General features: G+C 46.9%; 1 protein-coding gene across 2 annotated transcripts in view; it reads right to left on the bottom strand.

Moving 5' to 3' along the window:
* Positions 1-384: 384 nt before the first annotated feature.
* LOC138567171 (early endosome antigen 1-like) overlaps positions 385-25,239 on the bottom strand; it is a 1,584,277-nt gene continuing 1,559,422 nt past the window's right edge. For both annotated transcript variants that reach the window (XM_069645141.1, XM_069645140.1), the window contains one exon: positions 385-1,886. The gene's annotated coding sequence lies outside the window, so the exon portion shown is untranslated. The remainder of the gene's footprint in view (positions 1,887-25,239) is intronic.

The following is a 25,239-nucleotide window of genomic DNA, read 5'->3' as shown; positions in this document are numbered from 1 at the left end:
ATTTTAAGCATTTGCTTTACGAGTACATGTTTTACAATCCTCAGGAGGGAAAGTATAATACAGAGAATACATTGTTTGATTTTTGCACTTTATTTTATTGAAGAATTGCTATTAGAATGTTTTATATTACTAAATATACAAAAATCAAGGATTTTCTTCAAACCAACTGATGGTACTGGGTACTGCACTTACCTACTATTTTTATTTGACTTCGTTTTACTATGTGAATATTTTAGTCGATTTTTTTACTTCTGGTTAATTCTATCAACGCATCTTTGCGTTTTAATTGCCCTCGATTTCTTATGTCAAATCGTAGGGCACGATGGGTGGAAAGACCTGTAAAGAGCCCGTGGGACTGACAAATAACGCAGACAAAACACGCGCTTGGAAGAACACATTTTATTGCAAAGGCCGATACCTGGCCGTGCGACTCGTACCTGAGAAATGCGTATGTGACGTTGGAGCCATAAAGTGAAATTATATTAAATGTTAACAGGTGAACACAACATATGGTGCGAGAATAAGCAGAAGAGTGAGCGATGAGTACCAGGCTGTCAGTTATTTACCTGAAGCACTGCCTGCCCCCTCTGTAACCATCGCCTTATGTGACAAACGGCCACCTGTTTCGGTCGCCACAGGCCTGTTTTGCAGAAAGTAAAGTAGTTGTTCTTGTACGCACACGACGCTCTGCTGTGTAAACTTGTCAAACGTCTTTGCCGTGATGGGGCACGACGTGCGTCGCTGACGCAGGGCTCAAATCCCGGAAATGGCAACGGCCGAGCATCAGGGGGTCTAAGTGCAATCCTGCAGTTCGACTCATTAGAGGAAATCGGACAAGTCAGCTGTCCGTAATATGGACGAGCCTCTGGGGGAGAGGCCTGATCATCAGAAGACTAATGCAACGCAGAGCCAGCACTGGAGTGGGGGCTGTGGTAGAAGGTAGCTCACGCCATCAGCAGCCTGGCAGCCATCGGATAAAACAGTGCCGGGTGGCATAGCTTCAGTAGGTTTTCCCATCAGGAAGCCCCCGCCTCCCCCAAATATTGTGGAGATGCAGGGTGGAAAAACACCAGTGCATCGTTTCCAGGGCCCCCATTTTGGAAGAACAGGGTGACAGAACAATAGCAGCAGAAGGGACCTATTATTGTCAAGGTGTATTGGGTGACAGAACATCAAAAGTGGCTCCAAATTCCGGCTTATGGGATACTTAATTCATGACCATCAACAGTATTACATTAACGTTGTACCATTGCCTGGGGTGAAGCTTGCCCCACTACAATTGCAGCAATGCATCATTGTCCCTATGCACAAATTGTGTAAGATTGCACTGCACGCTTGCAATTCGGGCGCATGATCATTAAGGGGTAAACCATGGTATGCAAAGATACACCCTATTCCGAGTGCCGAACCTTAGAGAGCTTCAGAGACATCACAGAGCAAGCAAGGGCTGTGAAAAAGGCCAATCATGAGAGTTTGTGGTGTGAGACAGAGGACACCCTGCCTCCAGGTTTTGTATCCAACTGGTCGCAAGTAGCAAAAGGCCACCGTTTACAGCATGAGCACCTTCCTCCTTGGATGGGCACGTTGTTTTGGAAGGATGAATCCAGAAAAAAGAGAAGTAATGGCTACTGGAGTGGAACAGCAACCTTTGTCTGTCAAATGTGACCCAACTACTGCAGACCAATCCAAAGCTCAAAACACAGGACTGACATGTACCACAATACACATTCCCATCAGTGTATGTGGCAGTGGTGTGTGCAGGGCACAATGGCTTGTTGTGGTGTACAAGGTGCCATCCTGGCAGTGGGCTGAAGCCAACTGATCCACATGTCCCATTCACGAATGACTTCTCTGTGTGATAAATAACACCAGAAGGCAGAAAGGATCTGAAACAACAAAACATGAGAAATTGTTACATTTGCAGAAATAAAGTATATGCAAATCACATGCAGAGTTTGACTGGCACAGGAATTGCAGGACACTGTACTAGGTTTGAACCCATTTCCTCCCTTGGATGCAGTGCATTGTATTGAGGGTTGTCTGTGCAGGGTGACTGGACATGTACAAATACTGTGAGGCAGGTATGGTAACAAGAGATGACACAGAAAACAGATTATGAATTCAACACTAGAATCTTTATTAAATATCAGGATTAGTGTAATGGCTAACTTGCCCTATATTTATGGTGGCGAAATAACTAAGAAATTAAGGAAAATATGAGTCCAAATCAAAAGTCTGTCTGTGCCAAAATCTATGCTTGCCCTCATGTCTAATACAAATATGTAGTGTAGGGTTATTCTAACTCAATAGTTTTCAAACCAAAGTCTGGAGCAATCTATAGCTCCCTTCCCCAAGTTCAGAAGCTCAGGATACAGTTCCCACAAATAGTACACGTCAAATGTTCCTTCAAGACTTAAGTTTCTCTTTCCCCAAGCTTCAAGCACTGGCTTACAAAACAATGCTCCAAAGGAGCTCAGGGTTCCCTTCCCAAGCTCCAAGCACTTGTTCACAAAACAATGTTCCAAAGGAGCTCAGGGTTCCCTTCCCAAGCTCCAAGCACTGGTTCACAAAACAATGTTCCAAAGGAGCTCAGGGTTCCCTTCCCAAGCTTCAAGCACTGGTTCACAAAACAACGTTCCAAAGGAGCTCAGGGTTCCCTTCCCCAAGCTTCAAGCATTGGTTCACAAAACAAAGTTCCAAAGGAGCTCAGGGTTCCCTTCCCCAAGCTTCAAGCACTGGTTCACAAAACCAAGTTCCAATATTCAGCTCTACCTTGTTTCTGGGTTGCTTTCACAACTCTCCTAGATTTGTAGGGGCTTCCTGGCCTATGGCCTAGGCGCAGTTGACAGGTCGCACGGCCCACCCACTACAGGCCACGCAGTCAGTTTCCCTAACCCCAGCTTTCTGTCACCTTGACGTAGATTGCTTTGGGGGTTCCCAACCATCTCAGAAGACTTAAAAGTTCATAGGTTAATGATTTATCTTTCCTGGCACTTCTTTGGCTCTCTTTTCCAACTTCCACTTTGTTGAATTTGATTTACAGCCTTCATTTCTATTTGTTTTGCTAGTTCGGCATTTTACTCATACTTCAGTGGCTCCCCTCGGGTGTTCATTCACAGCTTTCATTCTCTTTTCAATAGCATTAACTGTTCTTATTGCTTTCTCAGTGTCCTTAATTGATCTGAGACTTTTGAACACATTCAGCTCCCTCAGACGTGACCACTCTGATATATTGTTTCCACACAATGGGCCTCATTATGAGTTATGCCGGTAAGGGAAAAATGATGCCGGTATGTAAATACCGGCATCATGTAACGTTCCGTAGCATTCGGACCCACAAACCCGGTATTAACGGCACCGTTATTTACGGTGCCGCTAATAGCAGCACAGGCGCGTACACGCGCCTCCTCAGGTAGTAAATACCGGCATGCCGGTAATAGGGGGCAATCACAACCCACGCAAACATGCAAATACCGGCATCGCGAACACGGTAATAACGGGCTGCATGATGCCGGAAAAACAGGCATCGCGGACCACCTGCAAACAGCAACCAAGATACAAGGCAGCTGCCACAGGTGCACACAATCCCCACAAGTGGAGTCAAAGGAGGCTGTGCCAGTATGAACTGAGCACACCTACACACCGCAACCCCCCCCCCCCCGGCGTAGCCAATGCAGAGTTGGCCATCACAAAAGGCGTACAATGAAACACCACACCCCTTCCCACACCAGAATGCCACCACTAGCACCATCAAACATGGTGCAGGAGGACCCGCCCATAGTGATACAACCACAGCAGCAACAACAGGCAGCACAGAGGAGACGCAGGAGGAGAAGGAGGGTGAGACATGGGCAGCAATCACCACCAGCGCAGCCACCAGTGCCACGTAGGCAGCCACCAATCCCTTGCACCAGACCCAGCCCATGTAAACCAACCCCTGAGCAGACGCACACCCTGGACCGGTTGGACCGTGACACCATCACCACCATAGTGGACATGACACAGAATGACATTGCCAGCCACATCGAGATACGCACTGCCATCCCCCCACCAATAAAGGTGGTTACTGTGCAACACTTCCTGGCCCCAGGCACTTACCAACACACAGTGGACCAGCTGCATGGCATTTCACAACCACTACTCTCACGCATGCTGGACCACGTGCCTGGCAGCCTGGTGAGTTGCACAACATGGCTGTGCTGTGGGGACCTGATCAGTGCAGATGCAGAAGGGGGGGGGGGCTACTGCACCTGGGTGGCAAGGGGGGGAATAGTGCACCTGGGTGGCAGTAGCCAGTGAGTGGGGAGTGCATGCCGAGCCAAACACTCCAGACCTGAACTAGCCAAACCGAACCCGACACATCACTGGGCCACAAATGCCAAACTATGCATATGGATGACGACAAGTAAGAGCCACAACCAGGCCACCATGGCAATGTCAAGCAATGCAGGACTGAACAGGATGGTAACCCTGGCAATGTGGCCAGTGTGAGCATGCATAATTGTGAGCATGCATAGAATACACATCATGAATTGGAGGCCAAACATTGCCGCACTAACACAGCACATCTGCCTCAGCATGCATGTTTACACCCTGCATCATCTATCAAACCACATCCAGTGTCCCACACCTCATTACAGTATCCATAGCATCTATGTGACTATTGCGTATACGTACAGGGACATGTGCATGCCCACAGCAAATAGCTGCCGCCATGACTGAGTGCCCTGAAAGTTGGCAAGTCAGAGGGACACACACCTATTCCAATCTGCCTGCAGGTGATGGAGGATATACCTTCAGGCCGTGGCTACTTACCCCAATGCGTAACCACTGAACTGGCATGGATAGGAGTACAATCGCGTGCACACTCGTACCCGTGTTCTGGCTGAGCATACCTTTGGCCTGTGAAAGCGCGGTTACGATGCCAATGCAATTCTGGTGGTGCACTCCTATATAGGCCTGAGGGGGTGGCAAATATCACCATGGCCTGTGTCATGCTGCACAACATGTGCGTCCGGAGGAATGTACCACTGCCAACTGACATAGACATGCATGGGCCGGGTGACCATGAAGGGGATAGAGACGGAGGCGAAGGAGCCCCCCTGCCAATACATGATGCACTGGATGGCCATGCTGTACGCCAAGCACTAATCCACGTGTACATCTGAAACGCACGGACCATGAAAGGAATGTTCCAGTGACACACTGGCTGCATGTGGGCATGCACACTTGTATACTTAGCAGTTCACAACCGTACGCTATCACACATTGAATGTACATGCACAAAATTAAGAATGTCCAGCCATTGAATTGCTTGCAAACAACGGGTGTATTATTCACATACACGTGATAATATTAACATTCCCCTCCAAACACCCCAGTGAACCCCCCTCCCACCCCACAAACCCTCCAAACACCCCAGTGAAATCTCTCTCCCTCCACACAGATGCTAAGTGTCCCCATGTGTGCATCGGACAGTGCTCCCTTCCACAATGTGTCCTGCCACAATGTCATTGTCCGTGCATTCATTTCTTTTGCATCTTGGTGTTGGGTGGTGCCATGGCCGGCCGTCGTGCGCTCCTCCTCATGTGACGCACCGGACTGGATTGGGCCGAGGTGGCAGGGGTAGTTGTGGCGGAAGTGTCAATTCTCAATGGACTGCCTGTGTCAAGGTGTGGCCGCTGCATTGGAGCGTTACCTGCACGGATGGCCTCCGTGAGTGTCCCAATGCACTCCTGGAAGGCACGCGTGGATGCCTCCACTGCTGCAGTATTGGCTGCTATTGCCCTCACGATGGCACTCATGGCCTCTCTGCTTGCTTCTACCTGCTGCTGCATGATCTGGAGCATGGACTCCTGCCGGGCCTCGACCCTTGTCAGGCGGGTCTCGAATGATGTGACGTCCACAGGTCTGCAGGTTGCTGGCAGGGTGGAGGAGGGCAGAGTGGAGGAGGGCAGAGTGGAGGAGGGCAGAGTGGAGGAGGGCAGAGTGGAGGAGGGCAGAGTCGTGCCTTGCAGGGTGGTGGTAGGCGGCTGCACGGAGCCATCCTCCGGGGCACTGTCCTCGAACAGTGCAGTGTCTGATTCACCGAGGTCTGAATCATGCAGGCACGGATTGTCGAGGCACTCAGACTCTTATAGAGGTTGGGGGCTGGCAATTGGGCTTGGGGTGGGTGTGCCAGGCATCATGTCCGATTCCTCTTCCACCTCTGTGGACACAACGTCCTTGGTGGCTTGCGGCAGGGCTACCACTGTTGTGGTTTTTGGTTGTTGGTCAGTGGGTGCAGGTGTTCCCTGCAGGGTTGGTGCCTTGCGTGGCATGCTGGCTTTGACAGATGACTTCTCCTTGGACGGTTGTGTTGGGGTGTCCCTGGACCCCTTTTGTGCACTGGACGTGCTCGCACCCCTGTCCACTGGTCTACCTTCATCGTCAGTGCCTGGGGGATAGAAGAGATGCGGGTCATCAGTGATGTGGTCAATTGGCGGCTGTGATGTATTGTGGTGGGATGTGTCCATGCATTCAGCCATCATTTCATTTCTGGTTTGTTGCTTTGGGTGTACTGAGGGGGTATGTGGGGGATCAATGCATGGCTGGTGGTGTAGCATTAGTTTGGTCTCTGTGTGGTGGGTGCATGGGCATGGTTGGGTCATGTGGCACCTCTGTTGGGATTGGGGTCGTCACTCTGCGTCCATGTGGTGCGGGAAGTGACGATGATTGATCTATGGGTATGTTGATGCATCACCTTGCCCACTCTAACTTCCCCATCAGTTGGGCCACATCATGTGTCGTGATACGTGGTTGTGATGGTACACTCACCTTCCTCTGTGGTGATTGCCGCCCCGACCTCCTGATCTCCGATCCCCTCAATGCTTTCGGTGTTGATGAAGCGACTTGCCATCTCCTCCCATGGCATCAATTGGACTGGGGAGTGTGGCCCACCGCCTGTCGCCCTTGCGGCTCTCCGATTTTCGGACAGGGTCCTCCGGACACGGAGGCGGAGGTCGCCCCACCGCTTCCGGCAGTCGCGCACACTCCTTGGGGCGCACCCCACTGCTGTCACCCTCTGCGCTAACTCGAGCCAGACCTCTTTTTTGCGGGCTTGGGCCGCATGCTTGAGGTCTGTGCAGCGTATTACGTCCGCATGCTCTTCCAGTGTGTTGGCGAGCATGGTGAGCTCAGCGTCCGAGAACCGCTGCTTCCTCTTCCTCTGGGTGGATTTCCTGCTGGCCTTAGACATGGTGATGCTCTCCTGACACACGACGACACGGGAGGAGTGTTGGTTGTGGAGGATTGCAATGGATTGTGTTTTTAAAGATGGCCGCCGGCCCATTTCCCGTTCCTGTGCAATGACGTAATTTCCGGGTCCATTTTTTGCGAACACGGTAATACCACGCCGGTATTACCGTGCCAGTATTTACGGGTTAGTGTGAGCCGGTAGCACAATGGGCGGGCCCCGCGATGCCAGTATAGGGGGCTTGGAGGCCCTTTACCGGCATGGCGGTATTGCCACTACCGGCATGGGGGAACGCGCGTGCTCGCGCACTCGTAGTCACCCGCTATTGGCGGGTTCATACGTGCACGGACCCACTCATTCCGGCATGCCGGTAATGAACACGGTTTTACCGGCAAACTCGTAATGAGGCCCAATCAATTTTTAACCTTGCATTGCTGCACGCGATCACTCTGATATGGGCCTCATTACGAGTTTGGAGGCAGCCATGCCCTTAACAAGGGCATGGCTGCCTCTAAACTCAGGTCTGGGTTCCTTGAATGAGGAATTACCGGGCCATTCCAACCTTGGAGGACCCGGTAATTCCTTTATTCAAAAAACCCATCCCCATTCCCATTGAGCCCCCATAGGGCTCAATGGGAATGGGGAGGCAGCTAATAACGGGCCCGTTATTAACAGGCAGTTATTAGCTCCCTGGTATGCTTGCGGGACCCGCAAAGGACATCTGGTCTGACCAGACGTCCAGAGCAGGTCCCGCAAGGGAACCTCGTAATAGGGCGGAATGGGTTTACCGGCACCATTACCGGCGCTGTTAAACCTATTCCTCCCACCTCGTAATGAGGCCCAATGTTTCAGCAACTTTCAACGTATTCAGTTGTTAACATACCATTCCATTATTCTTTATCTCATTGCAGCTCGAAGACATCCATAAGCATACCGTAGGCACACAGCGGGTCTGTCACACTGTAGTCTCTCTTCCTGCACTCACGTACCGGGTTTCTTCACACAGAGAGACTCACTTGTCGCATTGCTGGACATCACAGCTCTTCTGCTTTCACGGCTTCTCAACGAATGAGTTCTGGGTCTCACCACCTGCCCCTCAGACACTCCTGGGCCTGTTCCTCTGGCCAGGGGAACAAGCATCTGCAGAACCAAACAAGAAGGGCTGACACTCCACATGGTTTCCTTCCTCTGACCTCAATGGCTCCCTACAGACACGGCTCCCTCGCCACGATTTCGCGCAGCGCCATGCTCCGCAAGCTTCCAGTATTCTGGTGTTCCACTCTCCTCTGTTTCAGAACGGTCCACTTTGGCTTCCCTGCTGCTCTCTCCACAGCTCTCTCTGCACTCCACCTTTTATGCACCTGAACCCTCTCAAAGAGTTCCAGGTGTGACTCCTGGATTGGGCATGCCCCACTATAGTTAAGTCAATCAGTGTGAAGTGACTGACCATCAGCTCTATAGTTTCTTTGTCCCAATACTATAGTGGTGTTTTCTATAGGTACTCTGCACTACGCTTTGATGCATCTTCCTCTTCTCAGTACTTTGTGTAATTTCAGGGGGGGTAATTAGGATATGGACAACAAAATCCTACAAAGGAGGGAGGGTTAGGTAAGTCAATGTCAGGAAAGGGGGATACAATGTCTTGTCCTCTGACACCCTCTCCCCAATTCCCAAGGACCCTCCACTTAAGTGATCCTCCCTCGTTAGTCCACCCCCAGGGTTGGCATCCAAAAGCGATGGCCCTTCCCAGGTCACCTGAACTGAAGATCCCTGGGGAATAGTTGTGAGAGTACCTTCAGGTTTCTCACAATACACCTTTCTCTCTCAAGTCTTCCTCATCTGCATTTCTTGGAGGCTCCAGTTATGGGGTGAGGAAAAGGAGACTGCATTTTATCCCATATCCAGAGAGAAAGAGAGAGAGAGCGTGAAAGCAGCATGATACACTGGGATTAATTTACCCATACTTCGGTCCTTGAAGCCTTTTGAGGATAAGTAAGGAAAATAAAAGTAAAACAATTCTAACATACTACAAAAGTGAAACCAAAAACAAACAGGAATAGAGAAAAGGGTTTAAAAAGAACATCGAAAAGGGGTGATACAAGTTGGCAGAAAAAGTCTCTTAGTAGGTCGATTAGAATCAAGATTGGAGTTAATTGGGGGTGGGCTGAGCAATAAGAGCGAGGGGGAAGATAGTCAATCAAAATAGGGTTTCATGTTCGGCCAGCGGCTTCATCATGATTGTTTTCAATGGGAAAACACTTCTCTCTCTGGGACACTGTCCCCTTTGGGAGGTTCAAGCCTTATCCACTTATGGCTGAATGAGGGATGTGATTTCATGCAGAAAGGCCTTTGCACTGGTCACCAGTCTCTCAATTTGGGATAACAATTTCAGTGGATTGGGCTATGGGCAGAGGTCTATGTTGCCTTATCGCAGTCTATCGATATGTGTACATGTCAGATTTGTAGCCTTATAACTTCAGCATACCACCAATGCTGTCAGGATCCTCCACAATGTTTGGAAAGGTATTTTAAGATGAATCAGAGGAAGACGCAATTTTGGTGATTGAAAGTTACTTGGAAGTTCCTTATCAAACATACCTTTGCCATGGTAGTCCTTAGACCACTTTCTCCAGAGCCATGTGATCTCCTGGCTGCAGGCGGAAAGTACTGGACCATTGCTTGCACAGCATAACATTACATATTTTAACTGCGCCCTGTGCATGAGCATACACTAGCTCTGTGCACTTCAGCAGCAGCCATTTCCGCATATGTCTTTCCTTCGCTTTCTGTCTAAGAAGGGGGGAAAAGGCCAGATTATTATGAAAGGAAAGAGAGCTTAAGACTAGCAAGAAGGTAATCACTACAGTGAATAACTTGTACTTACTGGTACACCCAGCACCCATTCCTCTAGACTCATGAAACATGTAAAAGACAGGACTATTAAGAGGAAGGAAGGCAGTCCGTTGATTGGACGGAGCCAATCAAATTCATATGAATGGCCAGTCCAAAGATACCCAAGAGCAGTGGCTCTTGTAATGGTAGTTGACTCTCCCTGCCCCCGCCTACTACAGATCCTGGGGTTATCTGTATGCTCGCTACTAACTGCAATTCCTGCACAGCATCGAAAAAAAGGCAATGGGAGCTGTCGACAGGCGGTTCAGTACGACCCTTCCACAGGCCCTACTCCCATTACGCACACACTGGCTTCCACATCTCAGACCTGATCTCTCCACAAATGACACAAAAGAGAAAATGTGGGGATGGTGCATGGGCATCTTTTGGAAGGAGAACCTGTACTACAAGTACCGGGTCACTGGTGTGAGCAACTTCTACTTGCAAGAATGTCCTATCCCTCTAGACATTGGCTACAAAGCACATAGAAGTCACATGAGATAGGATGGCAGCAAGCTCATCTATTTAGCCAAAAATATTCTTGAACAGTGCCTGGCCAAAACGTGCATCAGACCTTGTGCTGGTGACCAGAATTGCGGCTTACAGAAAGCATGTGGTGTAGAGCAAGTTACTGCTTTGCTAACTGCATCTAGGGGTGTCTGTCCTTGGCACTACAGTAAGCACCAGGAAAGTAGGACGGGCCAGGCAAACGTAGCAGGTCTGAGTAGCAAATCTGGTTTGGCCGGTCGGGCAATACAAACAGTACCCAAAATCTTATGCCTGCTTTGAAATTGAGAATGATTGTGAATGAGGGCAAGAGATTAATCTCCAAACAGTTAAACAAAAAGGCATACCATAAGGAGAGATGCCAGTTGGCCATCAAGTATGCATTGCAGCTGCATAAGGGTTCACCCCAGGAGAACCACATCTCTTGAAGAAATCCACAACCTGATAATGGATGTCCCACTGGTGGGTGAGGGTTGGCCTGTCTGCAAAGGTAGACTGCTCTGAAGTTGTTGATGCCCTTCAATGTGGTTTCAAAGACTCCCTTACCATGGCTCCATGGGCTATCACCCAATTCCAAAATTACTTAGCTAGAGCCTCATGCTGAAGGGACTGTTCTCCCTTGCTTCTGTACATTGAACATTGCAGTCATGTTATCTATGTTATTCAAGTGCTTTGTGTCCTCAAGGAATCGTAGAAACATCTTCATAGCTAAGAAGATTGGCTTAAGTTTGAAAAGGCTGATGTGGAAGGAGCAGTCTTGTTCAGACTAAAGGTCGCGCACCAGGAGGTTATCCAGGGTATCACCCCAAGCAAGCTCAGAGAAGCACATAATATTGACAATCTGAGGCTCTCAAAGTGCAAATGGAACTACAATCTTAAGGTGGGATTCCTCTCTCAACTTCTGCTGGTTTTGCAGTACTTCCTTGGTTAGAGGAATCTGCTTGGATTGTGGAATATTGATTTGATTCTGATTCCCTGCTATTTGGTTTGCTTATGCACAGAAGGCATGCAACAACACCTGGACACAGAGGGCCAATGTACAATTTTTGTCCACACATTTTCAGTTCCATGTAATAAGGTCCCCTCAAAAATATCGCTATGCAAGAAAATCGCTGTTTTTTATGGGGACATTATTGCATGGAACATGTGAGGACACCCCCCGTAACCCCAACCCCTTTTTTTCTTCAATGGGAGTGGAGGACACCTCTGCAGTCTGAAGACTGAGTTGGTGCTTCACCCCGGGACTTCTTACTTGGGGGTATTGGATCATTAGAGCCTGAGGGAGTTGACCCTTCTGGGGTATAAGAGAGAAAGTGTTCTGGGTTTTTGGCGTAGAAATCTGCCAATGATGACATCCTTGACATTACTCTGTCTATGTCATCACTGGACCATTCCCTTGAACTGGGAATAACTCTTTCCTGGAGTGCTTTCCCTGTTTTATCCTGACTAGACCTACTGGTTTGAACAGGGGTCTTAGGGACAAGAGACTGAGACTTGTCGGTCCGTTTAGGAGGTGTAGAATGTAGTTTAGGAGAGGAAGTAAGCTGGGACTGCTTACTTCGTTGTTTTCCCCCCTCCCCGCAGGTGGAAGAGTGTTTCCCCGATTTCTGGGCCCTATCCAAGCTTTTCGATGCCTGGCGCCGAAATTCGGGGGTAGAGTCCCTTTCTCTGGAGAGTGTAAGGGATTCGGTAGCAGCCTTCGCGCTGCCTGCAAACGCCGACTCCTGCAGTGAAGCCTGGGGGTAGAGGTCGGCGGCGTCCTCCGACGACCGAACCTCAGTCACTAAGGGGAGCGAGGCACTCTTAGCAACAGTGGAGGGTTGCCTGGTGTCATGAGGCGATCTCGAACGCCCAGAGGACACTGACTCGGTGGACCGTTCTCTACGTGCCTCTTTCCGAGAACTCGACGTGCGCATGGAGTCTCGGTTGGACCTTTGTTTGCTGGAAGTGGTGTGGTTAGCGCACGTGTCGCCGGGGGTCTTCCCCATAGCTGCCCTGCCGGACAACCTTCCGACGTCGGGGACTTGCGCTTGGCTGTCCATCGACGCCACATTGCCCTCGCCGTCCGAAAGTACGGCGTCGCTGCCATCGCTGAAGGCACCCTCCGCAGCCATGGCCTCTTGTCACCTGGCGTGGTGGGCCCAACGCTTTGTCGAACGGTCCTTAAGGGTCTTCGGTTTAAAACGACTGCACGCTCTGCAATTCGCTTCGGGGTGGTCCCTCGGCAAGCAGAGGTTACACGTGGCGTGTCTGTCAACCCAAGGATACTTGCGGTTGCACTTGGGGCAAAATTGAAAAGGGGTACCCTCCATACGCACCCTGTGGCAGCGGGCTGGGAGTGTAGGAATATAAGTAATGTACATATATTAATCAGAGTGTAGGATATGTGCCACCCCCCACTCTCCCTACTTGCAGGGCCGAGTCCAGAGGACTTCCGAGGCCCGGGCCGAGGCCAGAGGCCTTCCAAGGCCCAAATCCGTTGCTGTAGTCCGACGGTCGAATTTTCTACGATCCGGCGTCGAGTGTCGATGTTCGGAGACTCGACGTATAGGTGGAATAAACGGGGAAATATATAACAATATTTGCAAAATCTGACTAAGTCAGGGAACTCCGCTCAGTGCTTCCGACCAGCATGGCGGAAAAAAACAATCTGACAGTCCTAGACGCGTGAGGGATCATGGGTACAGTGGACGTCACACTAGGGATAGTATTACTGGCACGCCCTGTGTCGACGCCCATTTTCGAGTTTCGAAAAACAAACTGCAGCTTCCACTAGATGTCGGCCTATGCACAGCATGTGATCTAAGCAGATTCCACAAGCCTCAGAAATATATATATGGTCACCTATATAATGTCGCCACAACCTTTCCCTCGTGACATTATATACAGTGACCATATATATAGGGATATTATTACCTGATACCACATTTTCACTACACCTTCCTATGAGCGTGAACTGGTGGACTCCAGCCCTTTAAGACAAGGTAGCAATACCCTTGAGATGGATGGGGATGCAGAAGTTACTCAAACATCAATAATCGAAACGACTCAGGTAGTTGGCAAAAAGGTAACCGTTTTAATATCAATTATCTAAAACAGGGAGTACAACAGACATCAGACATCTCAGCTTAAGATTTCTCAATGCATCTTAAAAAAGCATTCTTTTATAGCAAACAATCTTCAGTGATGACGTCAACCTACGTATTACTAACATCATCCTAAGTGGCAAACTACAAAAAGCCAGTGGCAATTGTGATAGGTTCTTAAGGAACCTCTAAGTATATGATCCCTACTCATCTAATAGAGTGAAGAAAAGTGATAGGTTTCTTAACATCAGGTGGGGCAACTAAGCCCTCCCCTTAAACAGGTCACTATGAATGTCACTAAATACACAATGTCCCATTGGTAACACAAATTATAGGACCCTTAATCACACAACCCCCTACAATTGGTTGGCACTCTAACCTCCGTATGTACTTTTCCACCTACGTTAGCAGCACGCAGGCGGGCCTTCCAGGTGCTGGTGAGCTAGTCTTAACCATAGCTTCGCACCAATTAGCATATTCATCTATCGTCACCTCAGTGGTCTAATGTCAATTAAGGCTTTGAACTTGTCCTTAGGAGTGTTCTTTTGCTCTGGAGAATTCAGGGGAGTGAAGGCACGCTCTGCCCTCATGCATAGGTGTGACCATCGTGCTCGTCCAACTTTATCCTTCCACGTGACTGAAGACCACAAAATCGCGCTTTAGAGCATTTAAAATACTATTTTCTAATAGACCTCTGACGTCTTCCTTGTTTTTGTCCATGTCTTCTGAACAAGAGTTTCGTTCTTTCACACACTTTTTATCCGATGTCTGCTCAACCCAACCAGATAAGACCTTGGCTTCTTTGGGCTCGTCCAGCCTTGCCTTTCTGAGATCTGCTTCTGTAATTCAATTGCTTTTTTAATTGCGACACACTGGAAAAGAGGCCTTCCTTCTCTGGTCCAGCTCTGCTGTAATATGTAGTGGAAACATCAATTCTTTACTCACTTCAATATATATATATATATATATATATATTTTTTTTTTATTATTTGTATGTGATTACATAGTAATCTTTACAAAAATTATTTCCATAAAAGAAAAGTCATACAGCTAAAAGAGTTACATACATAAAAGAAAGAAGCAACTGTTTCATACATAAATTTGTTATAAAAGAATCAAATTGACATACTCTCTGCCAATGATTCAAGAGACACAACATATACATATGCATATACATCCTAACACGTGTACCTAATTTTTCTATTCTACAAAGAAATTCTTCAGGAATCTTAATACAGCCAGCTGTAATTTCACTCTTTTGCCATGTAACATATCCATCCATAAAAGATCTAAATCAACTTGTTCCGTATTTGGTACATATTGGCTAAAGCTGTCAATTTGTTCCTTCCTTAGCCCATCACACTCTGTCAGGATATGTACTAGTGTTTCACAAATTTCATTTTTTTTAACAAAATCTGCACAGGGAAGGGTTTTCAGTGTCATCAGTTCTTATATCCATTATTATCCCTGTTTTGAGCACATTAAATGGAAAATCATATATTCTTGTCTCCACACTCTATCCGGGAATTTTCTCAAATGTGGGTCTGGCTTCCCCATCATTTTACAGTGCGAGACTAAATGCATGTACAATTTAGATTTTAGAACCTCACTTACAGTAAGGTTCCAGTCAGAATACAGCAGTAGTTGCTTTATCTTCATCGGATTTGAGATAAGCAACTCACGAGGAACCCCCAATTTATCAAGGAGTGCATTTGATTCTTCGACAATATCTTTAAAATATTTTGAGACCGGAGATCCATTCCTAATGCCTTTACCAATGATTTCATATAGGGATGTTTCTTTGTAGGTTATCAATTTCTATTGTACTTCTGAGTGAGAACAATCCAAGTTCGTAACGAATGGCTGCTAAAGGTACACATTTAGGTAAACAACTAACCATTGATCTTACCAGTCTAGATTCATACTTTGCTACCTCGCCCCGGCACCATAAAGGCGCTAGTTCCATACCGTAGCACAGTTGTACAACTATTTTGTTTTTATATAGGTGTATACTCGGTAGTAAGGAAAATTTGCAGAATTTTAGCTCGATTTTACAGAGCTGTGCTATCATAGGATTGATTTTACCATCCAAGTATGCCCGATAGTTTATCTTTTTGCTATTACCAAATACAGGTTATCCCAAATATCTTATTGCGGTGCTCGTAGGTAGTTTCTCGTGGTTCAAGAACCATGCATGTTTTTTAGGATTTTTCTTATTGGACAGGCATAAAATCACTGTTTTGCTATAGTTGATTTTTAAAGCATTTATACTAATGTATTCTTTGAAGGCAGACAAAAGGCGCTGCAGTCCTATCGGAGTATGATCGTATAATGTTACATCGTCTGCATATGCTATCCAATGCACCTTTTGTACCTTCAACTTTCAGTGAACTTACCACTAGATTCTTTAAGTGACTGCCAACATAGTAGAAGTATAGGTTGAAGATAGTAGGTGCATATATACATCCTTGTCTCAGGCCGTTTTTTACCATTATTTCTTGGGATAGTATCCCCTCCGAGTTAAGACGCACTCTTATTCTAGAGTCTTCATGCATATTATAAATGATGGAAAATAAAGGCGGAGGCATTCCTAATTTGACCAATTTAGCCCACAAAACTGTTCTATCTACCAGATCGAACGCAGATGTCAAATCAATCGAGGCCACATAGATGGGTAGATTCCTAGGGGTCCATGCATACTTTTGCCTGATGTTCAGCAACAACCCACCTGGATCTGTTCCCACATTTTTCCTGAATCCAAATTGGAGTGGTGACAAGATATCAGATGTTTCCATCCAGTTCTGAAAATGCTCAAGAATTAAGCCTGCAAAGACTTTTGAGTCAACATTCAGAAGGGCTATCGGTCTATAGCTAGTTGGCATTGACCTATCACCCTTCTTATAAATTGGGACCACATAGGACAGTCACCAACTTATCGGGATAGATTTAGTAATCAGAATATCTTTGAAATAGAAAAACAGGATTTTAGCCCATAAATGTGGGTTCTCCTTCAGGACCATATTACTGAGCATATTCGGACCTGGTGCTCTAGATGGAGAGCTTCTCATAATGATTCCTTTGATGTCGTTTACACTAATCAAAATATCCCAAAGTACATCGTTAATTCTTGATGGTGGAATCCACTTATCATTCGAAGGACTATATAATTTACCAAAATGTCCTTTACATGTCTCTGAACTAACACATACTGTTTGTGTTTTCATCTGAGCCTGACCATCCTTATTGATCAGTGCCCAGAATTTACGTGGATTTGCATCGAGAAGAGAATAAAGCATATGCTCAACATCCTGCCGATAAAGTTTTTCTTGCAAACATCTTATCTTGCTTTATATTTCCATGTATTTTTTATTTTGTTGATTTTACCAATGCCTCTCTGGGATAATATTTATAGAAAGTTCTAATTTCTCTATTCCTATCTTTCTTTAGATCTTGCATTTCCTTGGTCCCCCTGTAATGGTCTTCCTTACGCCTGATGGACCTCTAATTACTGAATCTGTATAGTTCTCAAAGGCATCTGATGAATAGATCTTTTGTTTATGGTCAAATTCAGTCTTTTCATAATCTAACTGAAAAAGAGTATTTATTTTCCCTATATTTGCTGAGTGCCAGGAGATCCTATTTAGGGGTTTGTTGGTCGATAGCACTTGCGAATACCGTCCCCCCTCACTCTTATTAAAATCTACCTGCAGTGTCATTTTTAATATTTTGTGGTCACTCTCCTGTGTGGATAGTAACAGACATTCTTCTATAGTGTTGAATATTCTTGTACTTACAAAAATATAGTCAATGGTGGAGTACCACACTTTCCATTTGACCAGGTTGATTTTTCAAGAGTCTCCTCCAGTAGATCGTTTGTACAATACAACCCCCATCCCAACAGGAAATGAGCCCAAAGATCACCTTGATAGTTTTTCGGTAGGATGCTCTTCTCCACAGATAGAAAAAGAACCCTGCTATCATTCTGTAGACAAATACCGGAATTAAAATCACCTCAAATAATAATATTCAGCTCTTTACTTACATCCTGACATTCCTGTATGACTAGGTCTAACACCTCAATATTTTTGTTCAAATCCATATCCGGTCAACAATATATATGAATAATTAGAAGATGTGTCACAAACTCCAACTGTCCTAATTTTAAAAAAACAGCCATGCATCCTTTGTTTACATCGAAACTTTTTATGGTTTTGAACTGAATATTATTATTAATTGCAATGAGCAGACCACCAGATGGTCTCCCTCTGTTTTTCTTTATTGCGAGTTGATGATATACCAGAAACCCATCCAATGATATCTTTGACAGAGCCCATGTTTCTTGGCTACACAAGAACGAAAACCCAGTAAACATTGAGAAAATAGTTGATGACTGGAGTAAGGATCGCGATCCCCTAGAATTCCATGACAAAATGTAAGTGATACTTGAACTCTAGGGGATTTCTTTCATGCCCTGGATGTAGAGATAGATTCTCTGAGTGTCAGAGCAAGCCATCTAAGATCCGACTCATTGCAAGATAACTGTATATTGGATCTTCCATCCCCATAAACAGATTTATTCATATTAAAGTCGCTTGTATTAAATGCCCTTTCTCCTTCCTGTGTTTTCAGAAAGCCCTGGCTGTAGTTTTCTAGGTCATACCCAAATCTTTGCAATGATGTTGCCTCTGAAAGGACCAATTCATATATTGATCGGAAGTGGAATACTATTCTTACATAGTCATATCTATGTGGGTGTATATAGTCTACCAGCTTAATATCTATAGAGCATATAAGTGATAAGCGAGGTATCTCAACGAATAAGGATAGGATCCTCCAACGATTTAAGGACGGAGGCCCCCGAATTGTGAGCTAAATATTTAGTGTAACACTTGGATCATCCACAAATGTAGGTTGTCTCCAATCAGTTTTCTCCCCCATCCGTGTGTTTGTGTACAATTTTCCTATGTCCTCGGCGGCAGAATAACTTCTCCTACCTCTCTCCTTATAGCCTCCAACATATGTCCCGCCCCCCTCAACATTTTGTGTATCATTTCCATTCTGTTCCTGCTCCCTTTCTATATTCCAAGGTTCATACTTCTCCCTCATCTCTTCTCCCCTTACCTTAACCTCATCTCGCGGTAAGTTTCTCATGGGCCCTTCTCCATTACGTACCTCTTCATTAGAGAAATGTAACTGTGATTTAATTGTACATCCCCCATGCCTTAATGTTGTTACCGATGTATTGTTTTTTTCTGATGTTTTGTGTTCATTCAATCCCTGATCCATCTATTTTATTGGTATACTTTCAATGATGTTCACTATACCTTTTGTTGTATCTCCCACTTGGGTAATGGGATTATGCAAAGTCAGATGAGAACCACAACTTGAGAAATGTTCCACAAGGTTGAGAAGCGCTTGTTGAACCAAGTTTTTAATATCCTCACTTGGGGTCACAGTTGGATTTGCCACCAATTTATTGACATTCTCACATGGGGTCAACAATTTGATGTTTCAGTTCACTGGCATTCACACATTTTCCGTCCACCTCTACCTTCCCCCCTTTAGGTACCTCCAGAGAATTAATACCATCATACAAGCTGGGATTAGATTTCGTCAAATCTCTCACTTGCATTTTGGGGTTGGGCATAGACAGGTGAGGGCCATAACGTGAAGAATTTTCCACAAGGCTGAGGAAAGCTTGCTCAACCAATTTTTTGATATCCTCACTTGGAATCACAGTTGGATTAATCACACGTTTTTTAGTTTCCTCACTTGTGATCACAGATGAATTTGTTGATTCAATAACATTCACATCTTTTCCATCCTCCCCTATATTTCCCCCTCTGGATACTTCTAGAGAGATAGTACTTACAGACAGATTAGGAGGAGGTTGGTGCTTCATGTTATTACTTATCTCAACAGTTTCAATTTCTCCAGGTATACAGTTTTCTTTTTCTTTGTTTTTATGACTAAAGAACTTTTGAATACCGAAAACCAATTTTACGCCTTCTAATTTCATAGGATTCTGTATAATTCCTTCCCTTTTTTGTATTTTTCTCATTTTTATTAATATTTTGTCCTTTAGGTGTTTTGGATTTCCTTCCCTTATGTTTCATTGCCTCTGTCAATGAACTAGATGCTTCTCCATATTCCTTAGAGTTATCAGTATTTGTTTTCTCTATATGTATATCTAAGGTGCCCCTCTATATTCCTTAGAGTTATCAGTGTTTGTTTTCTCTATATGTATATCTAAGGTGCCCCTCTCCAGATGTTTGCGTGCACTCAATACATCTCTCACCTCTAGCGCCATTCTGCTTTCCTCATTTAGTTGTGTAAAGTCCAAAACCCCTTCTTCAGCTGACAGGCTGCAGATATCTTTGATGTTTGTGTTACTGTTCTTTATTTTTAAAGAGGGTAGATTTTTGGGTTTCTTACTATTGGTTGTATTGATATTATTTTCAGACTTAAATCTTCTTTTGAGCGCTCTGGCTCGCATTTTCTTTTCTCTACATGATATAAATTGGGATCCCCACCCTGGTCATCCCTCAAAACTTGATTAGATGTCACCTCTCCCTCCATCACATCTAATAACGCAGAAGGGCTGTCCAGGTTAATCATTGACCCTTTTTCTGGAGTATTTTCGAGACCACTGTCTATTTTAACTAGGATAATTTCCATACATTTTTCCACATTTTGAATTTTCTCTGAGTTAGTCAAAACCAATATCCTTAGTTACTTCACATTGTCCCCTTCTGTTTTAACTTCCAGTCCTTTGCCACAAGAAGTGGTATCCTCATTTGCCTGACACTTTGACAGGTTAGCCTCTGTGATTGTCTGTTTACCAGCATCCTTACCCCCTATGCATTCATTTAGTGTTTGTGTACCCTTAACATATAGCATTTCTGCTTCATCATTACCTTTGGTCCTTTGCACGTTTTTACACATCTCTAATGCATGAACAAAACCTTCGAGTCTGCTCTGTTTTTCGGTACTTTCAAGTACCATAAACCTTAGTTCATGTATTTCTACATGGGTCCTTTCATGGCCCCTATCCAGGAGATTTAATATTCCGGTAAGCACTGGGAAAGATTCGAAGGATGCCATAATGTCTTCTTCATTAGATCCCTCATTCAGGTGATTAATGTTGGATGCTTCATATTCCTGACCCAGGAGTGTATCTGGTGTGGCCGGACTTGAGCACTTGTGTTGGTCAGAATGAATAACACCCCTAGCCTCCATCCCACATAGCTCTTTCAATTCCCCCCATATTCTCTGTGGCAAGTAGTTCCATAGAGACGCCACAGACATTTTTACCTCCTAATATCATCTCAGGGTTTTTAGGTTTATATAGATGTACATTTTCCAGTCCCCCTGCCCTAGTACTTACAGGAGTTGATGGGCCCCTGGACAGCCTAACCCTTTTATCCAATTCAGCTGACACCACTGGGGCCAGCAGAGAGGTATCAAACTGTGGTCTGAATGGTATATCATCTTCCCTATTGAGATCCGATGGGCGCATTGGTATTTCATTCATACTAAGGAAGCTTTTCTGTAGGTTCTCATTAGAGCAGTCTTTATTATCCAAGCAATCTGATGTTTTTTTTATCACATTCCCTGTGGTTGTTGGAAGAGGCGGGAAGTCTCTTCCACTCAGATCCCATTTAGCTTGGTCAGCATTCATTGATTTATCATTATCTTTCTCTAAATTCATGTTTGATATTTGAGTTAAGACCCTTGATATATTTCTTTTAGGGAATACAAAACTACCGCTTGCTATTAAAGTAGGCTTTTTCTGTGGAGCACAAGGGGTTGGTAGTTTATCACTCCACAGAGTTCTGACCATACTCTAGGTACTCAAATCCGCCGCTTAGTTAATATTCTCTTAACCCCAAGCTATAGCACCAATCTTATATCACTTTCAAAATACAATCACATCAAGAGGTAACACAGGTGAATAAGGAACAAGTTACTTACCTGTAACTGTTGTTCTCCAGCATGGGTCTGGCATGGATTCACATGCTCATGAATATTCCCCGTCGTCAGGCTGGGAATCCTCTGTAAAGAAAAAATCACTATCAGTTTTGTTGCTGATCTGTCTTTCTTAGTAGTAACCAATCACTGGTCTCTGGGTCATACTGTCCCCGGCCAATGACTGACCTCTCCCTAAACCCCTTCCCTGGCAGCCATCCTCAGATTTGGTAGCACGTAAAGTGGCAGTATGACCAAGTGAAGAGCCGCAGAGGGGTAGGAGGGAGGGTTCGTATGTGAATCCATGCCAGACCCATGCTGGAGAACAACAGTTACAAGTAAGTAACTTGTTCCTTCTCCAGCATGGGGTCTGGCATGGATTCACATGCTCATGAATATAAGAATACATAGCAGTACACACATGCACAACCACGGGAGGTGGCAAAGGCTCAACATTAAGCATTACATAGACTCAACATTAAGCAACTCTTACCTCCTCACCAGACCCACCTTCAGGCGAACAGGTTGCGCAGCACTGCCTGGCCGACTCTGGACTCCTCCCTGGAATCCCGGTCGATGCAGTAGAATCTCGTGAAGGTGTGCGTCGACCTCCACGTAGCAGCCCTGCAGATGTCCAGCAGGGGTACACCAGACAAGAACGCCGATGTAGCAGCGATCGCTCTGGTCGAATGGGCTCTCGAACGGCCAGGCAACGGTCGGTTTGCCAACCGGTGACAGTGCATGATACAGCCGGAGAGCCATCTGGAAATGGAAGCCTTTGAGAGAGCCTTCCCTTGGTTCACAGGTCCAAAGTTCACAAACAGCTGTGATGTCTTCCGAAAACTCTTTGTTCGGTCCACGTAGAACTTCAGCGCTCTAGCTACATCCAGCGAGTACAAAGTCCTCTCGGCCGGCGACGAAGGCGACGGGAAGTAAACTGGTAACACCAAGGGCTCGTTGAGAAAGAAGTCCGACGGCACCTTGGGCATGAAGGAGGGGTGCGCCCTCAGCACCACCCTTGTTTCGTGAAAAGTCAAGAATGGAGGCCTGCAGGATAGGGCCTGAATCTCTCCCACGCGTCGTGCGGAGGTGATGGCCACAAGGAACGCCGTTTTCCACGACAGGAACTTCAACGGAGCCGAATGCAAAGGCTCGAATGGCGGGCTCATGAGCCTGGTCAGCACCACGTTGAGCTCCCACGCCAGGGCTGGAGCCTTCACCGGTGGGGACGATCGGAACAGTCCTTTCATAAACTCCTTCACCAGGCGATGAGACCACAGGGATGACCGTCCTGCAGTTCTGGTGTATCGGGAAATCGCTGCCAGATGTATCTTGATGGAAGCATGAGCTAGTCCAGCTTTGGCCAGCGACAGTAAGTATGGTAGCACTTGAGGAGCCGTAATCCGTAGAGGGTTAATCTTCTGTGCACGGCACCAGACAGAGAACCTCTTCCACTTGTGACCATAGCACTTGAGAGTTGAGGATGCCCTGGTCTTTGCAAGAACCTCTCTGCAGTCCGCCGGGATATTGTACCCTCCAAACTCTAGTGCTGCAGGAGCCAGGCCTGCAAGTTCAGCGACTCCGGGTCGTGATGAAGGAAGGCGCCTCCTTCTCTGGTGAGAAGACCTGCGTCCGTCAACAGTTTGACTGGTGGGGACGCTGACAAGTCCAGAAGGTCCGAGAACCAGATCTGCCTTGGCCACGCCGGTGCAACGAGGATCATCCTGCACCGGGACCTCTTGAGCTGGTTGACGAGTCGCAGTAGCAACAGCAAAGGAGGGAACGCATACAGGAACAGGCTGTCCCAGGGGAACGAGAAAGCATCGCCCATGCTCCTCCGCTGGGGAAACCTGCTGGTGAACCTCTGGCACTTGGAGTTCATCGTTGTCGCGAACAGGTCGATCTGGGGTTTGCCCCATCATTGAAAGAGTCGATCCACTTGATCCTGGCGCAGTTCCCACTCGTGGCACGAGCGCAGCTCCCTGCTGAGCGAGTCGGCTATTGTGTTGTTTGTCCCTGCCAGATGAAAGGGTACCAGAAACATCCCTGTGTAACGGCCCAGTGCCACAGATATTGGGCTTCCTTGGACAGGGCTAGGGATCTTGTTCCTCCCTACTTCCAGACGTAGAACATTGTGGTGTTGTTGTCGGTGAAGATCCTCACCGCCTTGCCCTTGAGGGTTCGGGAGAAACGACCTGAGGGCCCAGAACACTGCCCGGAGCTCCAGTATGTTGATGTGGAGCATCCTCTCCTCTGGGAGCCAGAGGCCTCTTGCGTGCAGACCTCCGGTATGAGCTCCCCACTCCTCCAGGGTGGCATCTGTCGTCACTGTCACCTGGTTTGCTGGGGTCTGAAATTCCATGCCCGCCGCGAGATGCGTGCGGGTGCCCCACCACCGAATTGCTTGCCGGAATACCTCGTTGAGCGAGATCTTGTCCTCGAAGCTGCCTGTCGCTTGCATCCAACGGGCATCGAGGAACTCCTGTAGAGGGCGCATCCGAAGCCTGCACAGGCGCACCAGATAGATGCATGAGGACATCATCCCGGGGATGTGCTCTGATCAGGATTTCTTGAGCCAGTTTCTTTTTACACATTGTTCATCTTCATGTCTGATATGCTTTCCTGTCAGGACTTTCTTATAAAGACAAATGTTTACAATTAGCATCCACCTGGTATACTCTCCTGACAGGGACTTTCTTTTATGAACACTCTTACAACTTGCATCTGCTTGGTATACTCTTCAGCCAGGGCTTCCTTACATACGGGGTTTCTTATACTTTCATACTGCCTGGTAGACGCTCCTGCCAGGGCTTTTGTTACAGTGAAAAAGTCCTTACCCAACACACGAACGCCCGCAGCAGCACCCAGCAGGGGGACTCTGTGGCCGAGCACACCAGCCTCATTCAGTCCCTCGCGGACCCTACAGAAGGTGCGGAACAGAGAAAAAGAATGGAACGACGAGACCGGCTGCGGGTGAAACTATGCGGCAGCTCCCACTTCCCCTGGCTGCAACGAGACGCACCAAGGCAGCACACCTGCATACCTCTCTCCAGTGACCCCAGAGCCATTGGGCTGCAACATCCGTGAAGAGCAGAGGACCTGTAGCCCGAGCCACATTGGAACCGGAACAGCAGGCACGGTCCACCGGGCGGAGAAACCTGCAGCCCTCAGCTGAAGACACTGTGGCGGGGAGTCCCTGAACCAGCTACAGCAGCGATCATCATACAAGTAAGCAAGGGGAACAAACCACACAGCGTACACACTCCCGGCTCCGTAGCCCCCTAGGGACATGGCGGGGGAGCCCCCACGCCACCTTTCCCGAGCAGGACCGCCCACTCAAAATAAAGATGCTGCAGCTCCTTACAAACCAACAGGCCCCTTGGAGAGCACGCCCCCCCGGGACCACAAGTGAACTCACACTGCATTCTTTCCACATGGAGAGCGGGGAGAGGACAGGGGCTACCTGCAGACCCCAGAGGCAGCAACATAGGGAGAAGGGAACCAACCCTTCCCACCAAGAGCTCATACCCCAGCATACAAGACTCACATACA

This window comes from Ambystoma mexicanum, chromosome 2p, assembly GCF_040938575.1.
Source record: "Ambystoma mexicanum isolate Mex_15411 chromosome 2p, UKY_AmexF1_1, whole genome shotgun sequence".
Taxonomy (NCBI): Eukaryota; Metazoa; Chordata; class Amphibia; order Caudata; family Ambystomatidae; genus Ambystoma; species Ambystoma mexicanum.
The sequence above is the reverse complement of the archived record's forward strand: the minus strand, read 5'-3'. Positions and strand labels throughout refer to the sequence as shown.